The sequence below is a fragment of the Cryptomeria japonica genome, chromosome 10 (assembly GCF_030272615.1).
Source record: "Cryptomeria japonica chromosome 10, Sugi_1.0, whole genome shotgun sequence".
In the NCBI taxonomy this organism is placed as follows: domain Eukaryota; kingdom Viridiplantae; phylum Streptophyta; class Pinopsida; order Cupressales; family Cupressaceae; genus Cryptomeria; species Cryptomeria japonica.
The window spans coordinates 569,140,989-569,147,042 of record NC_081414.1 but is presented as its reverse complement, the minus strand read 5'-3'; positions in this window follow the sequence as shown (position 1 = coordinate 569,147,042).

The window sequence follows — 6,054 nt, the reverse complement described above, 5'->3', positions numbered from 1 at the left end:
GCAGATTTTATTATTTTAATATTGAACAATGAATATATTATATTAATTGCAACATTTGAGTTTGATAATTTGCAATTGTAGTATTTATAGTTTTCATGATGGTTTTGTTTATTGTGTATGCATGCTATGTGGTATTTTGAACTGAATTGGACTGTTTTTAGCATATATATATATATATAACTTGTGTGTTTTTTATGGATGCACCCAAAATGAATCCATATACCATTTTTTTTTGGCTGTATTGGTAACTTAGTTAAAAAGGGCAAGGAAAACTCCACGCTTAAAATAGAAAAGTAGGGTATTGTAATTCATAAGGTTAAGAGAATTGGTTGTAGCTCTGAAGTTGATTCTAAATTGTCATGCACCACAAAAAAGGTTAGTTTTGATTAATTGGGCACAAAAGAAAAGTGAGCAATCAAAATTGTTTAGCATTAAGATTCAAGTCAAGAATCTTAAAGCTGATGTGCTTTTCGATTCTTGTTTGCAAGCAAACATTGTATCTCAAGATCCACACAAGCTTTTAAAGGCACAACATCCACAACCACTTCATCAACAAACTTCAATCTATGTTATGCATGTAATTGGGATCAGAGGGGTTTTAAAGGAGTTAATAGTTTTAAAATAAACTCTGTTTATCAGTTTAGGCAAAGAGGAGAACAGGGTAGGTGATAAAGAGAGTTTGTTAGTGATCTTAGGGATTGAATTGAATTAGTTTCAGTTTGGTTGTTTTCCGAAGAGGCCTTAGTGAGTAATTTGGCTCACATTTTATGGGAGTATTTTCCTGGAAATCAGGTTCTCCATGGTAAATTTCTATTGTCTTCTATCATGTGGTTATTTACTCACTTCCTTGCATTTCTGATATTAATTTATATTGCTGTTAAAGATAGTGATTATTACTTTGACTCACATTTTATGGAATTTTTTACCGGAATTCAGGTTCTTCATGGTTATCTGGCGTCTTGTATTGTGTGCTTGTTCACTTTCACTTCCTTGCATTTCTAAGATTAACAAATTGCTTTTGAGAATTCCAGTTTTCATTACATTCATCAAATCTGTAATATTAGATACTACTGTATGGTATAACCATTTTAGTTTCCAGATGAAGGGAGTTCTTGTTTGTGGTCAAAGTGAGATAAACAACTGGAGTTCAGGCCTGGCAATAGCAACACAGAACCTACAAATAAATAAACTATTAAGTGACAAATAGCATGTCCTATGTGCTATAATAGAAGCTCCTAAAAACATGGAAAGATCCTATAAAATAGGTAAATGAGACAAAATGATAGTGCAGGCCATAGCCAGCAAACAGAACTTGCAGAAGCAATCAATTACTGATATTGTCTGCAGCTGCAATTCCGCTTTTCAGACCATGCAAATTATTCTTCACTTTGCTCTTGATTTCCTCTCTAATTAGTTGCATAATTGTGGAGTAATTGGAATCAAACAGTTTGCTGTTCTCATTTGGGTTTTTTCAAAAAAAAGGTGGAAACATGAGATAGGTGGAAACATGAGATAGGTAGATGTCTACTTCTAGCAATATACCATTCAGTGTTAAATCTGTGGAGTATCTGCAATCATTTTCCTCCTGGAGTATTGCTTTTCAAATTAGCTCTCTTGATTCACATCACTGGGAGTGCACTGGAAGGGTGTTGGGAAGCCTCATTTCTGCAAGTTGTATTTGGTTTAGCGCTATTATCCCTGGCAGTTATCCATGGAAAGACATTGTCCCTCACCAATTGCCAGACTTTATTTCAAACTGGATATTTGTCATTTGTTTTAGCTATCATTATATGAGTGCAACTTCCTTGACTAGGACAACTAGTATTTTGAGGAGGGCTTCTAGTAATCTAATTCATTGTCACTTTACCCTATACTCAAGTTGATTGGGTTGTTTTCTTTCATTTGTAAGTCTTGTTAATATCACTCTAATTCCTTCTTATAGTCTTTAACTGTGCTGCCTATACAGTTCAAATACAGGTCATCCCAAAGAGGGTTTTATCTCTTTCTTAAAGCACACTAACCCCCTTCTGCTGTTGGTGACCTTGAAAAATCCACAATGGGTCCACAGAGTCTAGGTATTTACATCCTTGGCTCTCGGCTTGTTAGAATCCATTTCTTGATAATTTTTATTGTGGCCTCCAGGTAAAGTGGGATATCTTGAGATTATCCTCGGCCCCTTTCCTTTACATATAGAGATGATTTTTTGAATCTTGGTCAAAATCTGCAGTTTAACAAAACAGGAAGATCATGCAAAACATTTTGCAACTGAAGTTAACTTGCAACAGATAAGATGTTTCCTTGCCACCTTCAAATTTGTTCAGAAATCTATCAAGCATACACTGTTATTTGATCCTAATTCCTATGTTGTAAAAAGGGGATTCCTTGTGCGAAATGACTTCCAGATAAAGCCTTGGACAATTATTGAACTGAATCTGTCTTCCGTGGTTAATATTGAGGAAGAAACACATAAATTTCTGAGAATTGTCTAATTAACCTTCTGCAGTTTCATCTCTGCATAATGTAGCATTTAAATGGCTTGATTCTTGCAGCACCGAACACCCTGAAAAGATCATATTATCTACATTATCATCTACAAGTTATTTATGGGATAAGGAGAACTCAGCAACAATAGGGAAACAACCTCTTGTTTTCACCTCAAATTTCTTTTTGCTGTTTGATTTTCCCTAGGCTTGCTCTAATAGAATGAAGAGGTAGGGAGACAAAAGTATCCACTGGCCTCAAGCCTGGGTCTGGTAAGAAATTTAGAAACCAGTAAGTGTATTGTTAACCAACCCTGAATGTTTAGGAGTCAAGGAGCAACTTTTGACACAACTGCACGAGTCTCTGGAGATTTCATACTTAAACATATAGCCATCTCTTTATAATCCTCTAATTGACCCATTTACGAATTAAAGTTTCATGATAAATAATTAAGGCTGTTTTTTATTTTGGCATCATGTGATTAATAAAATATTTGCATTGTTATCGACTAAGATATGTATTGTGTAATGTGCAGATTTCACTTCTTGAGTTTTGTTGGTTATACATAGCTCATTACATTTGGGTGTTCAATCATTTTAAAATTTTTGCATTTTCTTATTTGATAACTGTCATGTTTTAATCTACTTTACCTTGACTGTTCTATTGCTGTCCTGTGCTGAAAACCTTGTCAGATTCTATGGTGCATGCTAAGGTTTTTTCAGTGGGATAATTTTGATTTATTTTTCTGCTCTACATTTTTGTATAATAGCTTGATTGATGTTAGTCCGGCTATCTCTTTTTATCTATTGTTGCAAATACGTCAAATATGACATCCTCAAAATTTTTGTCTACTATTGAGCTGTTAGAGATTACATTCACCATTTAGCTCAAAGCAGCCTTATTAGGATCAGTGATGGTGATGCAACTAGCTGTGGAACAAGTATGCTGACTAGTTGATTGGCTTATCTGCTTTGATTGCTAGTTAGCCATTACGTTGATGATAAAAGATTTGTCCGAGGAACAAGAACAAGATGATGAACAAGTGTTTGACAATGGTAAGATGACACATTTTAAAGGGAAGAACAAGAACATATTGAGGAAAGATATCCAAGAGATATATGACTGAGTCCTTACACAAGAATGTGACATGAAGTAGCCTGCACATTCAGCGGAGTTGGCTTGGGCCGTGGGTTTACTCTCCATTGGTCTCGGGTTCGATACCACCCCCAGGGGACTAGTCTTGCCTCCACTCGCCCCTTCCTGAACCCCAACTTGACAATATGTTATTCCAAGGTAAAGCAGGTTGGGCGCTGGGCTGGGTCGTGGGGATACCTCTGGTGTATCAAAAAAATAGAAAGAATGTGACATGAAGTGGGAACAAATCTAGTGAGTAGATGAAGTAAAGTGGTCTGCAGGTCTCACGTAAAAAAAAAAACCGAAAATAGAGGTTGTAGGTCAGCTTAACTATCTCCTGAAAATCCACTTAATTTTGCAAGAGTTTATAACGCTTGATGTCTCAATTCTCAAACTGTTAGTCGCCTGAGCCTCAGATTGAGGCTCAACTTTTATTCAGGAAGCATGTTTAATGACTTATTTTCAATCAAGGAAGGAGATGCTTATAATGAGAATAGTTAAGATTGGAAAAGTTTCTGTCGAGTGAGAAGCAATACCTGAGGTGACTGACAATGCAACAATTCACTCAGTGCTTTCTAAGAGGAAGTTAAGATAGCTCTGGTAATACTAAGAAGTGGACTTTATTCCAGAAAGAAATAGAATGTCAAGCACACCTTATTACAGAAGAAGCTGTCTAAAGTATATGGGGGCGAGAAAGATCCAGTTCAAGATACTTGTATATGTGCGACTATCTGAGCATCACATGGTCAATTAGACAAAGGTTTTGATTGTTCGGGGGGACTGTACATGGGTATGCTTAGATGGGTACATGGAGCATACGAGAAACAATGAAACGGTCACAGAAATCTAGAAAACGAGCAGATGGAAGAGTGAAACAAGCCACTTTAATCACAGATTTATATAATTGAAGGAATTGCTGGAAAATCAGAAAATGAAGCAACGGACATACTCGGAACAGGTGATTTTATAAAAGACTTCTTCCAAAGTCAAGGATGTTCAGATGAAGATTTTTAACCCAGGTTACCCATGAAGAGGCATATAATTTGGTGGTCATTATTGAAACTGAAGACAAGACCAATTTAGTAGTTCTAATGCTAAGTGACTGCGACGAGGATTACAATAAAGAGTAGCTTGCAGCTATTGCATCATTGTGCAAGTATATGATGTAAATGAGGAAAGAGGTGAAGGACGCTAAGGAAGCTTGACATACCACTCATAGGATGAAAGATCAAACTAATGATAATTTCGTAAAGCCAGGGAAATTTGTCAAGTTGTGGATCATTCATTTAACGGTTAATCAATGAAGAAGAGAGGTACACACTCTTGATGCAGGGCGCAAGTGGTAGTTACAAGAACCCTGGGTAAAAACATCAATTTTGACTTCGAAAACAAATTCATAGCAATGATAAATTACAATCCAAATGGAATATCAATTATTTGTTGTAGGAAGTGCAATGTCTAAGGTATTTGTTGAAATCAAGATGACAATAAATATTACAAGCTAACAGGAGAAAATACCAATCTCGACGTGTGCACAAGCATAAAATGCAAAATATTCCATCCTAAAAGTTGAGTCTCTCCACCTCCCCACTTCCGCTTCCCCCCCCAAAAAAACAAAAATTCGAAGAAATCTGAAAAGATGAAGGCAGGGAAAATTCTTGAAGCTTAAATAGATATTTTTTGGTTTTGGGGATGTTGGAATAGGGTGGGAAATCTCGGAAATCTCCCATCCACCATTTTTTTTTGTTTCGAATTTTGGAAATGTCCGTGGACGTCAAAAAATTTGAAGGGAATGTTCGGGGCTTGTAGCGCCGAGACCACAAGGAAAAAATATTTATTATTTGATCTGGAGTTAATGTACTCAATTTTACTCGAGGAGAAGATACCGCTTAACTGCGGTGGTTATGTCGAGCTACTGTGTTAACTGAGAATATTTATTATTCCCTTTCCTAAATGAAAAGAAATTGTTATTTAAAAATGATTTTAACAAAATTAAAAAACAATTCCGCATTTCTAAATGAAAAGAAATTGTTATTTAAAAATGATTATAACAAAATTAAAAAATTATTCCCCATTTCTAAATGAAAAGAAATTGTTTATAGATGATTTTTTTAATTAGAGCTAATTTATTAGTAATAAGAATATTATTGTTAGTAATACAATAATATAACAAGTGTCACATAGTGATGAGTACTTGCCTTAAAAGTATTGTAATAAAAATATTTGGTGTAATTCTTAATTATTCTATTTTGAATTATTGTTATTTTAAAATTATATGTATATTTTATTTTGTTCCGTAATGTGTTGTGAAATTCATATTAATTAAGATAAATAATTACAAAGTTTACTGCCCAAGTAGATTACATGAAACAACTCAAAATGATAGAGAAGTTGCATGGTACTATAATGGTCTAATCCTCTTTCACTAAGACCCAAAGC